Source organism: Engraulis encrasicolus, chromosome 12 (genome assembly GCF_034702125.1).
Source record: "Engraulis encrasicolus isolate BLACKSEA-1 chromosome 12, IST_EnEncr_1.0, whole genome shotgun sequence".
Lineage (NCBI taxonomy): Eukaryota > Metazoa > Chordata > Actinopteri > Clupeiformes > Engraulidae > Engraulis > Engraulis encrasicolus.
The window spans coordinates 49,386,912-49,411,895 of NC_085868.1; the positions used below are offsets into that span (position 1 = coordinate 49,386,912).

Sequence of the window (24,984 nt, forward strand, 5' to 3'; positions counted from 1 at the left end):
CACAGCAAGTGTTGAGCCCCTCTGGGGAGCGCAACGCTGCAGCCAACGGGCTTAAGGAGGAGGCCAGCTGGACTTCAGGAGGAAAAGCCCCCACCCAAAAAACTACACGACTACAACAAACAGCCAATGTCTATATTAGACGGATTAAAACGGTAGCGTGACGGTGTGAGGTCAGTCAGTCTTCTTTCAATTGACTGCAAAGTCTCCAAAGTCACGTGAAGAGAGAAATCACTTGAGAAATTTCAGAAATAGGCAAGGCCTACATATGACACGGACGGTCCTCATGAGCACACACATGGTCAACTAGTTGATATAGCAACATGACTGTCCATAGCACTCGACTGGTCATGCCATCCATAAGCTCCAGTCACATCTCGGCCAGGTTTTCTGGGAGGACAATTATTCCTGTTGCCAACCGGCCAATCAATTGGCCAGTTTTAATGTTTGCGTGAGACATAGGTCTGTTGATCATCATGAACCATTTCACTATGGGGCATTGGCACTATGCCTCAATTGAGAATGCAAGGGTATGCAAAACATGGATATAATGTTACTACGAGTTAACTGAGGAAAACCTTTCCTGAACCACTAGCTGCTTGGGACATTCAAAGAAAGCTACGTAGACTTTTTGCATGGACATGGGCCATTCAAAATTCGGATGTCACACAAACAGCTTATTTTACCTATTCTCATGAGGTAATAATACCTATTTTGTTATCTAAGTGTCAACTGTTAGAAAAAAATCCCTTTGGTATACGAGCAATTTGTATCAGTACTAGGACTGTGTAAGCACATGGACTTGTCCACATTACTGTAGCATTGTATGGCCAAGTTCTAGTGTTCCAACATGAATGCCACCCCTGTGGGCATACAAATGAAGTGGGCGGAAGCTTCAATGCAGCATCTAGCATAGTATCTATGGGCTATTTCTATGGCTGCTGAAATGTATGTGTGAAGAAGTGGTTGCCTAGCAACACTGAACACTAAAACAACCCTATAGAACACCACAAGCAAGCACACTACTGCGATGTGGTGTCATTCTTGGCTAACATTTATCAATGGCTAAGAAATATTTATTTCACATCAACTGTTGGATTAGGCTAATATGTAGCATGTCCTTATTATCCATACTCTTTTCTTTCTAACATTCTAAAAAAGTAAGCAGTCATCACTTTCGCCGCATTGGGCGGTGAGAGCCACTCAGGATAGTGGCAAATGAATGTCAAAGAGGCCGGTTATTACGGATGTCTGTGTAGTGTTCTACTTTACATAGACTGGCAGCTAGCTTATAAACTTACAGTTTACAAAAAATGTGTCCACATTTCTGAGCATAAAATTGTGATATACATGTATATCCTCCACATAATATTGTATACTAAATAGTCTGAGTGAAGGTGTTAAACATTTTGAGTTCTGCTGCATACAATCCCAATATTCCTTTTTTTGGTGGTCTTTTTGACTTGACTTATGATAGGACAGTGAAGGTGGTGACAGGAAGCGAGTGGGGAGAGAGAGAGACGGGGAAGGGCCATCAAAGGATCCGGGTCGGAAATCGAACCCGGGTCAGCCGCATGGTAGACGAGTGCCCTACCGTTTGGCCACGGCAGGGCCCCAATCCCAATAGTCCAACATCCTCAATACTCAGACCAAACCTCTCTAAATGACTCATGGCATGAAAATGTAACAACGCCACTCAATCACTCAACAAAAAGTCTCAACGGTGGGATTTTAATTTCTGAGCCTTCCCGGAGGGAGTGTCATCTGCACTGAAGGAAATCAGGTAAGAATCATGTCAGTCGTGACCTTTTGCAATTAGTCCCGTTTTATTTTTAGCCCTGCGAGGAAGAAAAAAAATGTGATGGTCTACTTTTAATGTGTGCCAGTGAGAGGCAAGATAATAGGTTAGATGTGTGACAGCGAGAGGCACTTCTACACATAACAGATCTACTGTGTTCTTTTACCCACACAGTACCCTAACACATATTCTAGACAAGAAGATGCTGTATGTTGCACCTCCTTCTACAGTGTGCTTACACACTTCCATTTGACAATAAACCAAGATACAAGATATACTATCATGTGTACACATGAATCCCAGAATTCCTGTACAATGAAAAGCTTCCTTGCTCAGAGAGTCCCAAAAAAATGTAGAAAAAAGTAGAGTAAGAAAAATATAAAAAGTTTTTAAATCTTCTGCATTTAAAAAAGCAGGATGGAGAAAAAAAGGGAGAGATGACGAGTGAACGCTTAAGGCTTTAAAAAAAAAGGTCAAAATTGAAAACCAGACCCTCTTTTCCGTCTTTCACTAAACGATTCACGCATTCAATGAGCCAAATAAATACAGGCTTCCTGAAGGAACACACCCTAGAAGAGCAACGAGGCCTGGCCTAAACCAAAAGCATCCATTTGTGGATGGCAGAATAGCGGCAATGCCAGATGTCTTGGCTACATACAGCATAATTGACTATTTCCAACCTTGTGCAAGAGCAGGGGGACCCCACTTTGCAAGTTTCAAGGACGTGTCTGGTTTGACCTTGGCTCGTTGGTTGCCTGGTTACCACCACCAGAACTAATCACAAGTGAGATAAGGTCTGGAGAGACCTGCCTACTGTAAATCCCATATGTGTGTGGTTTACAATTGACGATGGCTATTTATTGGGTGTTACGAATGTGTATCATTTGGCATACAGTACGTAGCCCATAGCCAATCGTGTCAGTTGCATCGATTTAAACAAACTGCAGTCATCGCCTTTCCATTCCTCCCTGCTGTCTCATTGGAGACCATGGCATGAACAGAACCCTCGCTGTCGGAATAGAATCCATGCTGTCTCACAGATCGGAACGATTGTGCAAGACTAGGGCTGGGTATCGCAGCCATGTTCCTGTATCGATTCGATTTCGATTCTTAGGGCTTTGAATCGATTAATCACGATTAAATTCGATTCGATTCATTCCGAATTGATTCCATCCGTTCCCTTCTTGGTGCCAGGAGTTCCCTCAAAAGATGCTGTTGCCTATTTTTATATAAAAATGTCAAACGGCTGTGGCTTGACAGTGTTAACAGACTGCTAATTTGTAATAAGTAGGGCTTGGCCTAGTTGACTAATACATACTGGGTATTTTCCATAGACCTAAATTAAAGAAAAAGAACAAAAAGAAAAAAAAACGATTTTGTGCCCTGTGATTGATTATCGATTAAATCGATTATTTTACCCAGCCCTATGCAAGACAGCATGGGATTTCGCAGGCTAGGTCGCTGGTGCTCCTGGAAGCAAAACCACCAAGGTCGCCAGGTGATCTATCCTTGCTAGTCAGTTCATCCAAAACAAAGCTAGTTCACACCAACAGGATGCAAGAGGGCAAAGGGGTCATGCAGGTAGGAAGGAAGGGGCCCTGGCAACTTTGTGGTGAGGTCACATGAGGCCTTGTAAATTTAAACTTCTCTCCAACTGACATTCAACACAAAGCAGTGCTAGCGTGTTGAGGCGCTAGCTTAAGTTACCACTTGCATGTATTTTCACCGTGAGATGTGGGACCAACAGTAGGCCGAGAGGATATATAGAGAGAGGAATCACATCATAAGGCTAAACACACACTCTCAGAAATAAAGGTACAGAACACGTCACTGTGGCAGTACCCTCAAGGGGAGTACCATTGCGTCGCTTGGGTGGTACCTCAAAAAAGAGGTGACAGATGCACATTGGTCGACTAAACTAATCGCACCTCTTTTTTGGGATACCAATCAAGCGACGCAATGGTAACTCCCCTTGAGGGTACTGCCACAGCGATGAGTTCTGTACCTTTATTTCTGAGAGTGCATGTAGTCAGGGGCACTATGCATGATTAATCAGCATGGCATATTTGACTGATTATGGCTGTGAAGCCTCAGCCTCAGCCTCAGACACGGCCTCTGGGATTATTAAATTTTAATTCCAAGTCATTTATAAACAGACTTGTTTTTCTGCCCTCACATCACAAAGGGGTCTCTGTGAAATAAAGGATCAGAAGCTCTCTAGTCTGAACCTCGAAAAACACTGTTGAAAGAAGAGCTGTTTCTAGAAGGATCTGTCTTGAAGGCACTACTGACACAGAGACAGTTCCAAGTACCGTAAAAAGCTGAATGGCGAGGCTGGCATCACAGGCGGTTGGGGTAACCCTATCTACTGGTTATCGGTTGTTCCCAAACTGGGAGTCAGGAACCATGGGGCAGGCTGGGGGTAGGGTCGTCGTGGAGGTACTGAAGAGGTAACTAAACACCTCTTGTGTGGTTAACACAACCACAGGTTAACAGCTTAACAGCTAACAAAATTCCATTGTTTGGTTAGTAACAGTAATCCCTTGTATGTTAATAGCTGTCACATGGATTTCTAGCAATTCGCGGACAAACTATTAATGGATAATAAATCTAATATTAATGGTCCAAAAAATGAAAAACATGTCCATAAATATTTCTAGATGTTCCCTTAATAGTTTGTCCGCTAAATAATATTGCTACAGTAGAAATCCATTGGTAGGCCAAGACTATGGTGGGTGGGTGGAAGGCATCGCGGAAATATTCTGACGTCCAAAAGCGGGTCCCCGCTGAAAAAGTTTGGGAACCACTGGCCTGACTGAAATAAGATGAGCTCCCCACAACACTGACAGTCATCGTCATAACAAAAACAGACAAATTCAAATTCTTCCTTTACTTTACCACAACGTTCAATGCGCAATTTTGTTAGCATTCCTGGGTTTGACAACTGTTGCCTATATCTCTAGTGTTAAGAATTTACGCAGAGAAGTGGAAACTAGGAACGTTGATCTGGCTAATTATTTTGGCAAAGTAGTGCCAGTGGGTTGAAAAAAAAGCTTCCAGAACACCAAGCCAGGTGGACAAGAGAAAAAAGTCTGGAATGTTTGATATTAAGAAGCATGTTAATTTGGTGGTCACCCAGTCATGGCAGTCCAGCACACACACACACACACACACACACACACACACACACACACACACACACACACACACACACACACACACACACACACACACACACACACACACACACACACACACACACACACACACACACAGCATGAGTAACAGGAAAGGAAGAGGGTCATGTTTCCGTTGGAGAGAAGAACAGGGGCAGCTAACTTCACAAATGAGTAATTTCCAACTCTGCATAAATGGAACCTTTTGGAATTACACTAGAGGTGTTTTTCCCCTCTCTCTCCATCCCTCCCTCCCTCCCTCCCTCTCTCTCTCTCTCTCTCTCTCTCTCTCTCTCTCTTTCTCTCTCTCTCTCACTCTCTCACTCTCTCTCTCTCTCTCTCTCTCACTCTCTCTCTCTCTCTATTTCTCTTTCTCTCTCTCTCTCACTCTCTCACTCTCTCTCTCTCTCTCTCTCTCTCTCTCTCTCTCTCTCTCTCTCTCTCTCTCTCTCTCTCTCTCCCGCTACACCTCATTAACCTGGTAATGGTGGGTGTTGAAAAACGGTGGTAAAAAAAAAAACTGTGACAAAACAGCAGCATTATAGACATGCAAATGTACAACATAGCCAATTTTTTTAAAGATTGATTTAACCTTACTTTGTTTACCCATTCTTTTTACCTAAGTCTTTGTCTGAATGTCCTTTATAAAACAATAAGCTTATTCAGTTCCAAAATATCAATGTGTCAGCCTTCAAGTCCTAGAATGGCTAAGCAAATATGAAGTTGCGGGAAGAATTTAAATGATGCCCGTTCTTATTAGCATAGAAGGTGACGAGAGACATGCTAAGTGGAGGGGGTTAGAGGAATAAGCCAGGCCGCTGCACAGGCACAGCCGAGTCCCCATTTAACAGAGTCAGCAGAAGGTTAGGATGTAATAGCCTTAGTGTCGGACTGCAACTCAGTGACCCACACTATTATCTTCATACCCACTAAGTCTGCATTTCTCCATCGCGATCATACAGCCCGTTTATAAATAGCTAAATGAGGATCTAGCAATAGCCTAGCCTAGCCTGGCTAGCGGCTGTAGTCCGGAGCCTCCTGTGTGTGTGTGTGTGTGTGTGTGTGTGTGTGTGTGTGTGTGTGTGTGTGTGTGTGTGTGTGTGTGTGTGTGTGTGTGTGTGTGTGTGTGTGTGTGTGTGGCGTGGAATACTGGGTCAGCTGCCTAACAGAATGAAGGAAGCGAAGGGCAGAACTCTTCAGATTTTTATTTGTTTATTCGGGTGGATAAAGAAAGGAAAACAATAGCCTTGGTCTCATTAGCCGCGCTTCAGCGGCCTGGGGCCGCCCGGGGCTCAGGAGAGTGGCCGGCTCGGAGCTGCCGGCCCCGGGCCATTTTTTGCCTGATCGGACTCATAGCCGACCCCAGGCACATTCAGGTACACGCCTTGTTTGTGAAACGTCAGTCGGGCACAGCCCACTTTCGCCCCAAATCACAGAAGGACAACAACAGAACAACGACAAAGAATAGCAACATGCCCATTAACAACATGCATTCAGCCAGCCATTATTGTTTAGCAATCGTTCAGCACTTATAAGAAGACGGTACTTAGAGGTGTGAATGCAGATTAAAACATGGCAAAGCTAGCAGCCATGTCAAACTTGTAGCCCAAGTTAAAATTTGAATTGGATCATATGCGAATCATGAGAATTGAGCACACAGCACCAATATCAACAAATATGTATTTATTTTCTATCACTAATGACGGACATTTAGGTAGTGTGCTTGTAGGTCCAGGTAAGATGACTGTCTCGTCTAAAAACGAACATTACACAAACTAGCAGTGCGCTAAAAACATGCTAAAAGCATGCTAACAAAATCATCACCTGGAGTCTGCCTGATCTGACACCCAGACCAACGAAGCTAATTTGGTCAAAATCCAAAAAACAAGAAGTTATTATCTTACTCTTGGCGTAATCACAGGTACTTGTGGGTTGAATCAAATAATTCCAGAAACTCGTCAACAACTCCAGAAAGTAATGTGATGATGCTTTGTTTATTAACTGTAGCCATTCACTTGAATGGAACTCTGCAGCACTCATCTGCTTGTTAATGCGGACTCTGGGGGAGACTGCCTGCCGCAAGTGTCCTGCTACGGAACACAGAGAGATGAGCCACGCACGCGACTCTCCTCAACACGGCTGTAGTGATTAACCAGCCATGGAAAAAATAAATTGAGACTGTGAATTGCGATGTTTACAAGGAAATCATTTTAATCAATAACAATGAAATACCCAAAAAAGCAATACCCATGTCAGATTCGAATATTAATGGCCAATTAATATTCGTTCGAATGTCTCGAATTTTCTTAACATTCGACTTATATTCGAATATCGAATATCGAAGTCAAAGGCTTAGTGGAAAGCATGCCAAATCACGATAATGGCACAAGAGTTGGCGGCTAAAAGCAGAAAAAAGCGACATGACTTAGCTATGACATCCCAAGTTTAAGTGTAGTGGTGCCCATGATGCCCTGATAACAACAAAAAAGTTATGTTGGCTAAATAACTTTAAAAACACAAACAGAAGTGCCAAGATTGCATCTTATGAAATTATGCCATAAGAAAGCCAAACACCCCAAACTAATGCTTAACCATAATTTGCCCAGAATTTAGCGATAAGTCCCCCATGCAGCCACATTATTACACAGAGGTTGACCCCGCCTCCGAGCCTCGGCGAGCTTGCTGGCCCATCGAATTCGACGGGCCAGGGAAAGCGGCCCTTAGCCCGACAACCTGGCCCGGCGGCCATCTTTAGCACCTAGCCCCCTTTTGATGAGATCACCGTCAGCCCCCTTTTGTCCGGGCCAGCCCGGGGCTGGCCCTGCAGTGAGACTAAGGCTATTGAAGAGTGCTGTCCTTCACTGATTCATTCAGTTATGGTTTATGTGGGATTCAGCACCCAGTTAAGAACTGTGAGAATCATTAGACAATTATAGTGTCAGCGTGTCTCCTCCACTTTTTTAGCTGCCTAAAAGGCCGACGAGTTGCTGTGGTGGAAAGTGTTGCATCCTTTTAACTCAATTTCCAGCAATAGCCTCTTAAGCTCTTCAGACATGGGCCCTGTTATAAATTTGCTGTTACAAAAGAGTGGAGATGACCAAATAAAAGATGTAGTGTATTACTAAACGCTCTGTGTAATGTTGTAGCGGTACAGTACTGTGGTAGTTAAGTCTTTTCCATGACTACTGGTATCTTATTGCAGTGTTTCACTGAAGGAACAGTGCGCATTATGAGAGTACAGACAGCAAAACAAAAAGGCGACAAGTGAGGCGAGTTGACATGCTGAGATCTGCGGTATTTTCCCTTTGCAAAGCAAATATGTGTTAAAAAACTGTCCAAAACTATTTACAGTGAGTAATCCTGGCCTCTGGGAATGTGTCATAACAAGTGCAAACCAAAACCTGCCTGATGTGACGTCTATTTAACTTACTTCACTAAAGAGTGACATTAATTAACTACATTAGAAAAAAAGAGGTATCGCACACCAATAAAGTCTTTCTTGAGGTGTTGGCTTCCTGAGCATATAAATGTTAAAGAAAATGAAAAGAATGCCGCACACTCTGCTCCATGTTTTAATGGTGAAGTGACGTTTCGGCCGTCTGGCCTTCTTCAAACTTACAAAACAACATAACAATTAACTATATAACACCGCAAATGCGGGGGCGCTGTGGCGCAGCGCGCTGAGCCCCCCACATTTGGGCTTGCATGCCCGCGGGACCCCGGTCCGAGTTTGGTCGGGGTCATTTCCCGACCCTGCCCCATCTCTCTCTCCCAATCGCTTCCTGTCTACTCTCAAACTGTCCTGTAATAATACAGTCCAAAAAGCCCCAAAAAATACTTTAAAAAAAAACACACAGCAAATGCAGTGCACTGCACACACACACAGAGCTTTCTGGCAGTAAACCCCCTTAATGCGTGCTGGTCCACCAGCGTAACGCTGTCACTGAAAAACCTTTACTACCATAGTAACTACACCACTATGACAGTACAGAGGGCCTTTTGGTAATACATTCCGACTTGGTCATTGCCATTCTGGTAAGACAGCTAATTTATAACCGGGACTGTGTCTTACAGGGTTATAGGGTTATAGGTCTAGATTACAAGTGCTTTTCAATCAATCATAGAGGTTGCTAATAGAGCTAATAAAAGCCCATCAGGTTCACATTTTCACATTTCTTTCTTTTCACATTTCTTTGCTTGTGTCACGTCTTTACACACTTCTTACACATTTTTTAAAACTCTCAGAACTTGGAAAAACAGCAGAGCTACAGCTTTTCAATCCAAGAAGAGGAATGAAGAAAAAGCTCATTCTGTTATTTGCCAAGAAGTTTGCCTAGCCTGGGAGTACCCATGCTGCCTTGCGCATTCTTTTCGAATTGCTGGACACTTGTGATTGAGTATGGCGTTTGCCGCCAGACAAGAAGTTTGCCTGTACTTTTCCTGCAATTGTTAGCTCAGACAGACGGGGCAGCTCCCTGCCTCCAGTCAGGTGCTGCGAAGGGCTAAACGCTGATGATCTCAATAGGAAGCAATGTTCGATGCTTGAAGTTCAGAGGGATTATATTGCTCATTAATACGGCATCAAACACATGGAAATGACTGAACTAGGGACATGATACTGGCATCACAACGAACTATAACCGGCATCAAAGCTTTAATAAGAAAACTGGACAAAAGTAGCACTGTCTTGTTTATATTCCCAATGGGACCCTACCACTACATCAAACCAAAAATGTGTCCATGCACAGACACAACCGTGATGATTCTCATTCATCCAGTCCATCTTAGTCAAAGCACTGTCTATTTACATTTTTAAAAAATCACAGAAATCAAGGGAACGCAATTGAACCGGCTACTTAACAGACAGCAAAGGTAGCATTTCTCCACTCTAACCAAACACGGTAGCTGTGAGAGTGAGATATCTCTAAGTGCCAATATGAACAGCTGAGAGAAGAGAGGAAAAGGGAAGCAGAAGTAGAAGAGAGGAGAAAAGGGGGGAAGAAATAGAGGAGAGGAGAGGAGAGGAGAGGAGAGGAGAGGAGAGGAGAGGAGAGGAGAGGAGAGGAGAGGAGAGGAGAGGAGAGGAGAGGAGAAGCAGAAGAGAGGAGAGGAGAGACTAGAAGAGAAGAGGAGATGGGGATCAGAAGAGAGGAGAGGACAGGAGAGGAGAAGCAGAGAATAGAAGAGAAGAGGAGATGGGGATCAGAAGAGAAGAGAGGAGAAGAGAGGAGAGACTTACTGCAGCGGTTTTTCCTACTACCCCAGAGCAGTCTTCACTTTTTAGAGCACGCGGCAGAACAGAGCTGACCTCACTATGTGCTATTCTCTCTCTTGCTTCTGTTTCTCTCTCTCTCTCGTCCTTTTTCCTCCCACTTCCTTGCTGTTCCTTCCAATCCCTCCCCACCACACCCCAGATGGCATGCATGCACCACACTGCAGCACAATTCCCAGCATTTTTCTCTCCTTTTCAAAGGAAGTGAAGAAGACGAAGAAGAAGAAGAAGAAGGGGAGGAGAAAAAGAAACTACTCGTATCATCTGTTCTCCTCTTCAGTGCTAAATGTGGTGTTCGGCAATCGGCACCGCACCACTTCTCCATTCATTCTCTCTCTCTCTGTACATTGCACTACATTCACCATTCACTCCCCCCAACACACACACACACACACACACACACACACACACACACACACACACACACACACTGTTTGCTTTCGCTTCTAGAGGCACCTGGTGCAGTAGTGATTGTACTCCTCCCGTCTCAGCCTGCGAACAACCGCATGAGCTGTGGTCACGCATGAAATTGATGCGCTGGATGCCCATATGGCAGTAGCAGTAGCAGCAGTAGCAGCAGCAGCAGCAACAGTGCAGGATCAAGACAAGTCACTGCTACGATCACTGCTGCTCAACTCTCGGGCAGGCTCAAACATTTGTAACCGGGGGCCTTTACTTTTCCCTCCCCCTGCTGTTCTTCTGTCCCCCCTCCTATCCTGTCCCCTCTCTCCTCTCCTCGGCCGGCACCCTGTCTGCTACACGATTGGACCAACCTCTTCCTGCCAACCCACCCCGCCCCCTTTTTTGTCTTCTAGCCAATGGCAGAGCAAGATCTGCTCACTGAGGTATTTTGCATTTATTTAAGAGTTGCAGAAGGGCAGACCGAGGATCTGTCCTCAGTGGCTGCGAGTGCCCCACCTTCACTGATCTTTAAGGGGATTTCCTCGATTTCCCTCCCACTCCCAACAGCATCATTGCCCTTTTGCCTCTTGCAATTATCAACAAAAAAAAACACAGAAAAACTACCAGGCAAGTTAAAAATAGAAGCAACTAGTGGTGATAATTATGTTTGGAAGGAGGTTGTAGTCTTGAGGCTATTTAGAATGACATAGATAGGGAAATATTTTTATTTTATTTTATATAAATAAAGTTCATTATAATGTTCCACTACCATAACTAACATACTTTCCCAGTAACATAACTCAGGCTAGCTTTGGGGAAAAGTTCATAAACAGTTAAATAATCTGGGTCCGAACTGCTCATCCTCACACACTGTCATTCCAGGAGCAGTTGTCGTCATGTGGGTCCTGCTTCCTTTGGAATGGTAAGGTCTTTCCACCATCACATGAGGTATCAGATGGGAGGTGGTGGAGTTGGTGGTGGTGTGTTATGCAAGCAGTGGGATGCAACAGTGATGGGTGGTGGTGGTGCGTTGTGCTAGCAGTGGGATGAGGTGGTGGTGGTGGTGGTGGTGTGCTATGCTAGCAGCAGTGATGGGTGGTGGTGGTGTGCTATGCTAGCAGCAGTGATGGGTGGTGGTGGTGTGTTATGCTAGCAGTGGGATGGGTGGTGGTGGTGTGGTATGCTAGCGATGCAGCAGTGATGGGTGGAGGTGGTGGTGTGGTATGCTAGCGATGCAGCAGTGATGGGTGGAGGTGGTGGTGTGTTATGCTAGCCCTAGCAGTGTGATGCAGCAGTGATGCAGAAGTGATGACTCAGAGGCCTGTTCGTTCACGATGCTTCCACACAGGAATCAATAGCCCAGCTGTTGTCTCTGGCCAACGCTCAGCACGCCGCCCAGGCCCTCGTTTACCGCCAGTGGAGTGGACAGCAATTATGTGACAGGCCCAGAGCTTTTTTTTTCTTTTTTCTTTAACAAAGGTGGCGGTCACTGAATTCTAAAACTGCACGTACACACTAGGTCGAAGAACATCAATGAGGAGGACAAGACGTACCCAAATTAGGCAGTCAGCAGGCGAATTAAGCCAGCCCAGCCCAGCTTTTCCACATATCAGCTAAAAGCCTTGAGCAGGACAGGGAAAGGGAAACACATTATGGTTTTTTTTGTTCATCTACTGTAAGTCTGATGTACAACATCAGTTTGCTTTACAAGAACTGAAAAGCTTCTAAAGAGAACTGAAGAGTTCAGATGCAAAACCCCCTAACTCCATTTCTGAAGACCTGCACTTCTATATTTTTAGAGAATCCAGTTGTTGGTTTGGTTTACATTCATGTACTTGATAGTACATATAAATAGTTATATTACATAAATAAAATTTTAAAAATATGCAATTTTGATAGCTTTGTATTAAATAAAAATGAATTAAGATTATTTTCTGAAAAGGCACTTAGGGGGTTTTGCATCTGAACTCTTCAACTCTTAAAGGTCTAGAACTACTGACTGACTAATGGTTAGAATTTCTGTCCGTTACCTACAGTCTTAGGAACTTGAAATGGCACTAGAAAGCATGGTCAAACCAATATCCCATGGCCTTCATCCAAAACTCAAGGACTTTATTTAGCATTATGAAAACTACACAGTGACATATAGGCCATAATGAGCAGATGTAAAATATTAATTCGCCTATTCCTCATATCTATCTGCAGTTATGTGGTCATCTGCGTGTAAGTGAACTGAGGTCATATTCCTATTGCAGCACAAAGGGGGGAACAAATTCTCCAACAGGAAGAAAACAGTTGCCTCCTGAACAAAACAGCCAGGCGTTACTTCCTTCCTGCAGGCTATCCACACCCCAAACTGCGTCCTGGCTCACCCCTCGCCACACTGGGACCCCTCTGCCTTGCCTAAATTTGGTGAAAACAACATGGGTGGATTCTGTTGTGCCTTAAGTTATGACACAAATAACTTCAACTACAACAAAATGTTTTAGAAGATGCGCAGTGCATACAGAAACACAGAACCCCCTAAAGCAGGGCGATGGGGCCTAGTAAGCACTGAAAGGAGAGCTGGCGTTAAACATTTAGCTTAATTGTTCCTTCAGGAGAAGAAGTTCACGTTAAAGGCATGTTTAGACTATGTAGGCATTACGATTGGCTGTGTGGGACAAATATGGACATTATGATTGGTTCTTTAGGACATTATGGACATTACGATTGGTTCTTTAGGACATTATGGACATCACGATTGGTTCTTTAGGACATTATAGATAGACATTACGATTTGTTGATACCCCAACAACAACATTTCTCATTATCATAATATTAACTATTAAATGAACAACTGGTAACTTCTGTCCAATGCTCTTGATGTCCACAATACTTCCAGATGCCTTAAAACAATTTGCCACGGATCTCTTCTCTAAAAAGTCAATTAACTTACCGTACTTCTTGCCAGCGTTGACGCTCAACAAGGTGTGAACTCCTACTACCCAACAAAGGTTATATGTTTAAATTGTTGTTGTCATGAACAATAAAACTCTGATCTTCACAAGGACATTTGAGATCTAAACATATGTGGTTGTAAGCCATTCATTCAATCTTGGAAGCAAATAATTTAAAAAGTGTATGGAGAATAATGTCTTATCTGGCCTGTGTTATGAGCCCAGTACAGAGAGTGATTTCACCAGTGATATGATAATAACCAAACTATTACACACCGCCTATCCAATGAGTAATATCACTCAACCTGTCACTACCAGTGCCAGGAGCAGACATTCTGAAACTAGGGGTGTAATACTGAGTCATAATCGATATGTATCGATTAGGGATGCAAATTATCGATTAATTCATTAATCATTAGTTGATAGCCTTATCGATCGACTTACGATTAATTGATAAGCGGCATTTTCCCCCCGAAATCTCAATATTTCTTAAAGAAAAAAAAAAAACTACTAAATCTAAAAAATGTAATCAAAAATTGAGATAAAATGCCACATTTAAATGAATTCTATTTCAATTCTTTAATCCAGAGGTGATTTAAATATTCCCACTATTCACACCCCTCTTCACACACACTTTTCACATGCCTTTTTCACCTGGGTCTCTTGTCAGTTGAATTGTCGATTAATTGCGATTAATGTTTTTTAATCGATTAATGCATTGGTCGATTAAAGTCAATTAATCGATTAATCATTTGCATCCCTAGTATCGATGCACCTAAACTACGCCTGACAATCGAATATAATCATATCAAATCATATCGGCTGTGACAACGAACTTCTTTTTACAATCATTCCTGAGTGTGTGCCCACACAACAGTCAACAAAGGCAGAGTAGAACAGGGACAATACAGCAGAACAACACAGCAGTTCCCCAGATGACTGGGCCACACTGGCCCTACCATTGAACAATAATAAGCTTAATAATAAAATAAAAAATAAAAAAACACAAGAAAGATGAACTGCAGGGGTTGCAAGCTGGAGTGATATCCTATGACGGCATTAGACTTTGGCTTTGGCTTAATTACTGTAAATAGCAGTTAAGTGAAATCACATTACATACGGTATTTTAAATGCCTAGGCCAGCTTATGATTTAGTGTATTAAGCATTACATAAATCTGAACACAAATTTGAACTGCTTGGGTTTAAACATATTAAACTAATGCTTTAGTAAAAGAAAAATGAATATGAAGTGAATGTGCAGCTTCTTAAAATTGATTACAGGGCTCTGTCTCTATTGTGCTAACGCAGCCTAATTATATATCAAGTTACAGTATAAGGTTTCTGAACACAGGCCTTGGCAGAGTCTGATACACTTTGGTTTGGGCAGCACGTTAATCACGCCAAGGCTGTCTCTACCCCCTCTTCACACACACACACACACACACACACACACACACACACACACACACACACACACACACACACACACACACACACACACACACACTCACACACACACACACACACACACACACACACGTTTGACTAATCATTGGAAAACAAAGTGAAATCGTACGAAACACAAGCAGTTCCACTCAGATTAGGTTTAAAATCTACCATAATTTAATTTTGCATCCAACAGATTCCTGGCATGGAAGTTGGTGTTGTAATTCATCTAGAGTGGAGAGCTCCTGCAACAGACAACTGGCGCAACAGACATTGGCACACTTATATTCTCTGTGCCCTTTCATTTCTCTGTATCCTTTCATGTGTAACTACTATAAAGTTTACCTAAATTGTAAATAGGTGAATAGGTGTGGCCCACCCTCTGTAAACAAACAGCATCTAGGTGTTTAAGATAAAGGAATTACATTTCTATTTGGGGCATCCATGCATTAGGATTAGACTGGCCAAAGCATCTTAACATACATCCTATTTCATATTTTCCTCTCAGCAACTTTGTGGTAAGCCAACTTGCCCGATAAGAAATATTGCTATAGTTCCAATGAGCCTCATTTCTGTACCATGCCTTTTCTTCCTCTTCCTCCTTACAATATTTAGAAGGCTCTTACTGCAGATGAGCCCGTCCACGGACCTGTTCACTCTTTGCTGAAAACACTTAATTACATCATAACAAAATTGCCATTACATTATATATAGTGAAGTAATAAGACTTCTGTCATTGCAATTGTGTTTATAATACATGTATAACAGAGGCTCTTCTCCAGCACTAGTTTGGTTTGTTATTATTTGTCTAAAGCTAGTCCAAAGTGACTAGGCTTGGTTCTTTTCTGAAGTCTGCATTGCGCAGAGCTAGAACTAATAACTTACTACTTGGCGTCTACTGTGGCACCAACTACTGCGTCTCAGTGGACTTGCCTCTTTCCCAACGGTGCGGTCACTTGGGGAGCGCACCAAATGATGCAAGAAATAACTACTGGTTGGTAGTAAAGATGTAAGTCAGGTATTCCTTTGCTAAAACATGGCCGAGTCCATGCACGTGAAATGAATGATCATGATGATATTGCTGAGATGTTTATATTCGACTACAATAAACAAACCGGCCGGTGAAAGGTGAAAAGTGAATTGTCCAGTTGTTGGGCATCGCCCCTATTAACAAACTTGGGAGAACAACAGTAACGCCATAGTAATGACATTTGCAGAACATTGCCACGAAACATAGAAACTTGGGTGGTAAAACCAACAACGATGTAAAAAGAGCACGTTGATTTCAGACATCACACCAAACGTCTAAATGACATAATAGAAGAAGCATATGTTACGATAACATTACGTTCACTCGGACAAGTCGAGGCATAGACCATAACTTAGCCATCGTTAGCCTGCATCGGCAATACATTTCTCAGGTGGTTTCGACACTTTAGCTAACAGGGTGCCATAGCGCTAAGCCCAAGTTCATTGCCTCCGAAATTGCTAGATATCAGCATGATAACAGCAAATGCTATTTGTGTGAGTCGTGTAAGTCTTGCGTGGCCACAAGTTCATTACCTGGTTGTTCGAGGGCTCACACGTGTGGAGAAGCTGGTTATCTCAACCCAATGCCACTCACTAAACTAGCGCCAGAACATCGGCATAAACTGGACAACTATTAGGCCTACCTGAACACAAAAAGTGAAATCACGTCAGCTAGCAGCTAGCCGATTTACCTGCTTACCTGATCACCATGGCCCGCGGTTTCTGTTGAAGCTAGCTCGCACACAGCCGCAGGGAGGGAGTTTGGTCGACGGTGTCCCCTCGGAAGTCCTCAAGTGATGGCCAAAGTGAACCGCAATAAGGCTATAGTGACTTAATACCACACATATAGTATGCGTGCTTAATGAATCCGATGTTGTCAGAGAAGCGCAAAGATTTACCTCGAACTACTATTACTTTGCAGTAAGGCTGATCGAGCAACAAGCTCTTCTGACAGCTCATGGGAGAGGAAATTATGTACTGAAGGGGGATGTGTGTTGTACATTAATAATAACCCATGTAATAACCATACAATATAGGTAGCGCGTGTAAGAGAAATAACAGTGGGTGTCATTAAGACCACATTGACAGGCTTGGGTGTAAATTTAGACACATCGGAGTTTCAATAGAAATACTGAATCCCTGGGCAACCCTATTACAGTCCAACTTGGAATGGTCCTAATGAATGTCAGTAGCCCTGGGAAGGGCAAGGGTCTGCTTGTTGCCTTGGAAACAACCGTGAATCTCACGGGGTAGCGTGGATGTAGGCTATCCTGATTTTAATCGACATGCAGAATAAAAATGATAGATAACTCCTTTACCAAAAAAAATGCACGGGTTTCATATAGTTGTCTTAAGTGTGAATGAAATGAACATGTGACTGCACAACAGGTGTGCAAACCTTTGTGTCCATGATGTAAAAGTGAAAGTTGTCACCGAAAGTGTTAAAATCAAGTGCTAGAGACCTTCACCAGACTGCGTATGGGCGAAAGCGTAAACTACAGGTTGGCCTGTCGTGTCACTGTGCTGCCACTTCAGAATCAGAGAATGACTGGTTTAGGTGTGTTCAGGCAATAATGACTGGTGGTGAAACAATGGTAGATTACAATAATTAGAATAAACGCAAGGCATGTAGTGTTTTGACGACCTCGATAGATAAGGGCCTGTAAAGTAAAAGGGTTAAGTCGAGGGCTCAGGAAACTTGTGTCTTGTGAACTTTAACACTTTGAGGAGTAAGGATTTTACCCCAGCTCTAGAATTTTACCTGAGTATTCTATCGCTCCCATAGAACTGTGTTAAAATCCTGCAGAGGGTTTGTGACATCATAATGACAACTCAACATTCTAAATAAACACATAGGCTATGTGCTCGCCCTCAATGGGTTAAAAAAGCAGTGATGTTTGCTGTTTGGCTTGTTGTTGAGCTTGTAAGGCCTACATAATCATGTACAAAGGTGAGAAAAGTCATGGTAGAATAGTTTTAATAGGAATAAATTAGGTGTGCGCCAACACCTGTAGGTTGGATCAGTATTCTTATTCTTAATTTTGCCCTCACTGTTATTGTTCAGTGTCCATCTTGAAAGGCACAAAATAAAATATTTTATGATGATAATGATGATGATGATGACGATGATGATGATGATTATGATTATTATTATTATTATTATTATTATTAGGCCTAGTAGTAGTAGTAGTAGCAGCAGCAGCAGTAGTTTATATAGGCCTATAGATAACAGGCCTACACAATTATGTAAGCCTATATGTACAGTCATTGGTGCAAACAATGTGAAAAACGTTCTTTTGGCCACAGCAGTGATGTCATTGATTTCTTATGGAACCAACTTCTGGGAGCATCTTATAGCTACAAAAACAATGTATTCCATTTGGAATGAGATCGGAATGTTTACGATGATGATCTGGGTTGTTTTTTTTTTGTTTTTTTTCAAAGCCATGTCTGGACACATTTTAATGTTGTGAAAGTCACAAGGTCTCTAAATGTACTGAGGCATGAGGGAAATGCTGCATGGCTTTCACATGGGAACAGTCTGCCCATTGTAAACTGGGGTGAATGTCCTTTTCAGTAGACCGTCTTGAATAAGGTTCATGTGCCTCGATTTAGGACCTATTACCTTTAAATGCTACACAATAGACCCCCTGAGTGGGACTTGGTGACATGTCCATGAAGACATTTTACTGGTGCATCACCCTCTATCACAGTGGTGGTTCTCAGCTTTTTTGAACAAACGCCTCCTGGACCTCATCCTAAGCTTCCTAACGCCCCCTTCATCATAAGCCTGCCAACGCCCCCCTTAGTATTGAAAAATGAAGAAGACTAATGCCCCCCAATGGGAACTAAACCCAGCCCCCTCTCACCTGTAGCCTTCTCAACGCCCCCCTAGGGCTGCCCAACACCCCCTGGGGGGCTATAGCGCCCCCGTTGAGAAGCACTACTCTAAAACACCACTCAGGGGTCAAACCATAAAGCCAAAAATAGGTGCGGTCATGGACAACAACGGTAAAATTATACATTTCTTTAACTCAATTCTTTGTACCCAAAAATACATTTTCGTGTTTCGATTGTGCATGTAGGACTGTAAGACGACTTGCACTGGTCTGCTAGATGAGCTAAGTCCTCTGGCATGTGGTTCTGTAGGCCTACCATAATCAGAACTACACTGAATCACACAACATCTGCAAACAAACATTTTCACTGCCTTGCGGCAAGTGAATAAGTAAATTAATAAACGCATTGTATATGAGACAACACAATAAAACATTATGTGTAACGACCCTATCCGTCTGAGACAAGTGATTATGGTTTTCCTGTTACTTCCTGTCAGAGCAGGCCTCTCAAGCGCTTTCGTCACGTTGCCTCCATAAGCCCTCTAGTGGCGAGTGAGGCTATAACAAGACAAACCCCCCAAAATGTGACGTGTCTTTCTTCTTTACACAATGTCAGGGTAACTGATCCACCATCCAAGAGAAGTGTGCACTGATTTTATTCATCCTTTTCACCCCCTTCAAGCCAGAGCCACACTCAATCATCACAGTAAAAAGAGAATAGGTCACAGTGTGTCAAGGGCTATGGGTCAAAATGGCGCAAACCCTTTGTCAAGATTTTGTTTTGAGTCTTCTGCTGAAAAGGTCATCAGTGTATCCTTGACCGATATGAACATGTCTCTATCCTCACTCTGTTCAGATGTCTCTGTCCTTACTTTACAATCTGTGACTTTATTTTGACATCAGTTTTGAAGATGGGCATGAAAGATATGAGCAGAGCCGGTTCTGACCTCCATGGGGCCCTAGGCAAAAATATGCCAAGGGGCCCTCATAAAGCGCGCAACCCCCCCACCGAACCACCCCAGCCCCCCCCCACACCGCAAAACGCGAACCACAGACACAAAATTTGACTCAAATCAAGCTTAATTAAAAAGTCTCCCTTTCTGCGCTCTTGAGACAAAAACATCAATAATGTCATAACAGATTGTGAACATGTAGACAACGGTGGCTGTACTGAACATGCGACTACCTCATCAGCTGCAGGTGTACCTGGCTCATCTGTGTAGGCCTATTACCTGAACATTGTGCTGGCCCTCCACTGGCTGACTGACTGGAGTCTGAGCTGGTCAGAAACTTAAGCATAGCGCCTGTAAAATATAACTAAGGCTTCAATTAATTTAGCTCCATCAAATTGTTTGCATTTAAAATTACCATATTTTATAGCCTGCCCCCTAGTAGCTTGCCTTTAGTAATCTGGTCTAAAACGTTTTTAAAAAATAAATGAATAGGTCTATGATAAGAAACTCATATGTAAAATAAATTATTTAGCTATATAACATGTGTTATTATGAATGTTATCACACATTATTGTGAATAATGTTGTGTTCACTATTTATTGGGATTCACCTTCGTCACAAGTTTCAGTCATTCACCAAAGGTCTATCCAAGCAAGCCGCGCCCCCTTGCTATAGTTATCACCCCACACACACACACACACACGCACGGCACTCCTCTCTCTCCCTCACTCCCTCCTCCTCCATTGCTTAGACTGCACGGACGTCTTATCAAAAATCTTAAGCGCCTGTCAAAACCAAAATCAATGTCCGTATGTTGATATTTGTTTCTAAACAATCGAGAGGCAGCCACGCATACAACAGCGCGCGCTCAAACTCACACACACACACCACACACATACACAGAGGGCACCGCTTCTCTCACACTCCCTCCTTCGTTGCTTCGACTGCACTGACGTTTCATGGGCTAAACGAACGGCTCGTCAGATTATGATTCAACTAGTACACCTTTCGAAACAACAGTAAAACGTTGACAACACCACCCTTTCCTCTCACATTCTCTCTAGCCTAGGCTACCTGTGTTGATTCAGTTGAACTAATTACAAAAGCTAAACGAAACGCTACTCAGTTTGTGGTTCTCAACAACTTCTACCTTTTAAAACAACTAAAACGTGAATCCTCATTTTTACAACATGTGACTGTATCGAAGACCTGGGCACTTTTTAACACGGCATTATTGTGCAATACAAAGGCCCATTGACACTTCTGCTCCATACGAAATTAGCCACAGAAGAAGGATCACAATGAGTGGAAGCATATGGAGTTACATTGCCTACCTGAGGGAGTTACGTTGCCTACCCTACCCCGAGTTACGTTGCCTACCTGACTGCTGTTCTCGTCGCTCCTCATTGTCATGAATTCTCTTTTTCTTTTTGTCGTTTCCGCAGGGAAAATGTCGTTTCATGTTGGACGTTTCACGTTTTGTGTGACGGAATCAATAATAAACAATGAAATCAGTTCGCGGCTTTTTTTTTTTTTTTAACTGTCAACGTCAGTAACGTAACGGGTCGCGCGAGGCCTTACGCTGAGTGCGTAGTGAGCGTATTGGGCGCGCCGGCTCTGGATATGAGAGCTACTCTTGGATTGGATAGGCCTAAATGTGAGTCATTGGTTAACTCAGATCCAGATCCGTTTTCAAACTTCAACAGAGTTCACATCAGTAGCCTACATTGATAGCTCTGGCTATATGATATGTGTTGTCACAGTTTTTTTACACAAACGTGCCTATAACACTGCTTGAGGCTGAGAACAATGACATAGGCCTACCTTTTCCTTCTCGTTCTGTTTGATGTTATGATGGTGTAGTGTGCAGTACATTGCTCTGTCTGGGTAATGGTGTTGTTTTGTGTTTTTGCGCTGTGCCTCATCTCACAGACACATTTCTTCCCTGAGGAGACAAACAAAAGACACCTCGTCTGACTTAATCCTTTTCATTTAGTTTGCCTGCCTGCCTGCAAGTATCCACTCATACTTCCTGCCTATCCCCAAGCTCCATGCTTCATGTGAAGGCTGCATTTTAATGCCTTCATAATCTATTTGGCTTGGCATGAATTAGAGAAATTGGGGAGGTGGTGCTTGTCATTAAATTGGAGCTCGGTCGGAGAATGCTGTCTGTACGTTTTATAACACCCTGCTACGTTCTTATGAGGACAAGCAATTCCCCACTCGGTGAGTGTAGATATTCAAGTCAATTTGAGCAATTAACCTCCCACTTCCTCTTCTAACTAACTTAAGCCTTGAAATGAAAATCAGGTGTACAAATGCAGATTGATATGAGATAGGTAGCTGTAAAGGTGCACTGGGTAATATTTAGTATCTTTCCAGTAAGTTTCTTTCCAGAATTCATGCTGCCCATTCACAAATGATACCTTTTTCACAAATACTTACCATCACCATGAAATTCTAAGGCCTATTCATTAATGGGAAAATTGCACTCTTCATACAAGAAAGGGTAGATCAGGTGGATCATATCTCCAGAAATAGACATGTTTAGCTGCAAAACATTCTGTACTTTGGTCATACTGGAAATCTTAGATTATTATTTATTAACCCCTTAAGACGCGGCTTTATACATTTGTTGTTACCAGTATGGTAATGACCAAGTCGTGGTGCATTACTAAACGCCCTGTGTTGTGTCATAGTATTGTAGTGCTATGATAGTTACATTTCAGTGACTATTACAGCGTGCCACTGGAGGTACGGCGCGCATTAAGGGGCTACTGAAAATAAATTTGACAGTAGACAGCACAGTTTCAACGAGCAGCATAGTTGTAATACTTACTCTGGCCACAATCCTACACAGTGCACCTTTAAATAAATTGACATTTCAGCATTTAACCCTGCATACTCAATAATGTTTAGTAAACAAATGAGGGGTTTATTAAAGTGTTATTGAAGCAAGTAAATCCCCCATCCTCCTCCATGACTGAGGTACCCTGAATATTGTACCGTCCTGCCACACTGCTCCCTTAGGGCGCCATTGAGGGCTGCCCCCTTGCACGGGTGAGCTATAAATGCAATTTCGTTGTGTGCAGCAATGTTCACTTGTGTGCTGTGGAGTGTTGTGTCACAATGACAATGGGAGTTGGAGTTTCCCAGTTGCGCTTTCACTTTCACTAAAGTCTGAGCCTTACATAGGCCTAGTTAAGGCCATTTTTTCAGAACAGTGCCAATCATTTTGGCCCTTAAAGGCCTAAAACATGTTTTTCATTGTGAACACACAACATTGTCATGTCTGTAAGGAATGTCTTTCTGGCTTCCACGTACATTTTAATGCACTAGTAGCCTGCTTGCCTCATATTTTGGTGCCAAAAGTTTATTTTTAATGAATCCCTAAACCAGTAAGACATTGAGGCCTGGGTAACCAAGACATGCAGCAGCGAAAATCGTTGCTTTCCAAGTAATACTGTATTGGTAATTAGTAATGCACTAACTAGTAATGCAGTAGAGCCTAATAATTACAGAAGAACAAAGCGGCGATGGCACTAACCACTAACATAATTAGTACCTATGCTTTCGAGAAATGCACCCCAGATTTGAGCCAATCCGAAGAATCAGGTATGTTTCTAGAGTCTTCCCCCATTTCTCCCCCATAAATTTCAGGTCACATTGTCCATCCTGTCGGAAAGTTAACACATAAAAAACACTCTAGGAGAAAGGGAATGACACGAAGCCAAACTAAACCAACAGAGGTTTGCATACATAATGATGGAGAAATAATCAAATCCACACTGAAATTTTACAATGGAATTTGGTTAGGAATGTGTCATTATTTTATACAGTATGCATCAAGTCAAGTAGGTTTTATCGTCAATTTCTTTACATGCACTGGTCATACAAAGAATTTGAAATTACATTTCTTACTTTCCCATACAGACATAGACTAATCTAGGTAAGGACATAGACAGTATAGACATAGACAGTACTTATACATGGACTTAAGACAGTATGGACATAGACAGTGCTCATACAGACATTTAAAGTGCAAGACTGGACAACAGAAGACTTGTAGAGGACATACATTAAGAGGTAATGCATGTGTGCAGCATCGGGCTGCTTGGTTTTGATTGCTTCTGCATCACTGCGACTGCAGAGAAGGATGGAGCACAGTGTAAGGGGAGTGTTGGGCCTTAGGTGGTTAATGATATAAATGTATGGAGCAGACAAACGACATGGCTTTCAGGTTTCAACCATAACTTTCCAGCCTATGTTCAGCTGCAGAATGCGGGACAGAGGTCTGGAGCTCCAGTCCCTCCCATTTCGCCTATTATGGTACGGGCATACTCCCATAACCCATGAGAGCCTCATCTAGCTTTTACTGAACTGCCAATCTGGCGCTGCTGTCAATCAGAGCCGTTAATAAATAAATCTTTATGTATGGCTCTGCTGTCAATCATAATCCAACACTGCCGCCTTGAGGTGTATACATGAACTACACCATGACAGTGGGCAGAAGACATTTCAGTAGATCTGGAGATACTCTTTTGCATTATGCGGGTAGGTAGGCACGGACATAAAGATAATTATGAAGTACCGGTAATTAGTCGAAGAAATAGGCATGGACGTTGAGCTTTACAACGGTGATAATAAGAGAGTCCACTTCACGAAGCCGCTTCAATGAGCCACGTAGCCTGTGTCAGCTACAGTCTGCTAACGAGAGGAGCTAAAGTGGATATAACCAGGGATGTTTTGGGTACGAAGAAACTTTGATATAACTATAGTTTTAAAAAACAGATTGGCAAGTACCAAGTTTCAGAGTAGGCCTACGTAGGCCTATGCCAGAAAAGCTCAAGTGTATTTTGAAGCGTTGTGTACATGCTACATAGCCTGATAACCAGACTAAATGTGAGATTTGATGTTTTAATGTTTAAAATCACAGATTAAAAGAAAAAAAAAAAAAAAAAAAAAAAACATTGACCGCCATCTGGTGGCGCTAGTGTAGGCTACATGCTACTTGGACAAAAGCAACCACAGACCGTGAATGTTGCATCGAAATCAGAGAAGTATGATTCCCAATGGACTCGATGACAGCGTACTGTTCTTAGACCTAAGTGTCGCCCGCTAGCTTCCAGCC

General features: G+C 42.8%; 1 protein-coding gene across 15 annotated transcripts in view; it reads right to left on the reverse strand.

Annotated features, from left to right (window-relative positions):
• The window catches only part of mbnl2 (muscleblind-like splicing regulator 2), an 86,426-nt gene extending 69,402 nt beyond the window's left edge, over positions 1-17,024 (reverse strand). For 7 of the 15 annotated variants that reach the window (XR_010036889.1, XM_063212375.1, XM_063212373.1 and 4 more), the window contains exon 1: positions 16,761-17,024. The gene's annotated coding sequence lies outside the window, so the exon portion shown is untranslated. Of the gene's footprint in view, positions 1-10,210; positions 10,631-16,760 lie in introns of those variants that run through there. The other 8 variants (XM_063212382.1, XM_063212383.1, XM_063212381.1 and 5 more) reach the window with 3 other exon arrangements.
• Positions 17,025-24,984: the final 7,960 nt, after the last annotated feature.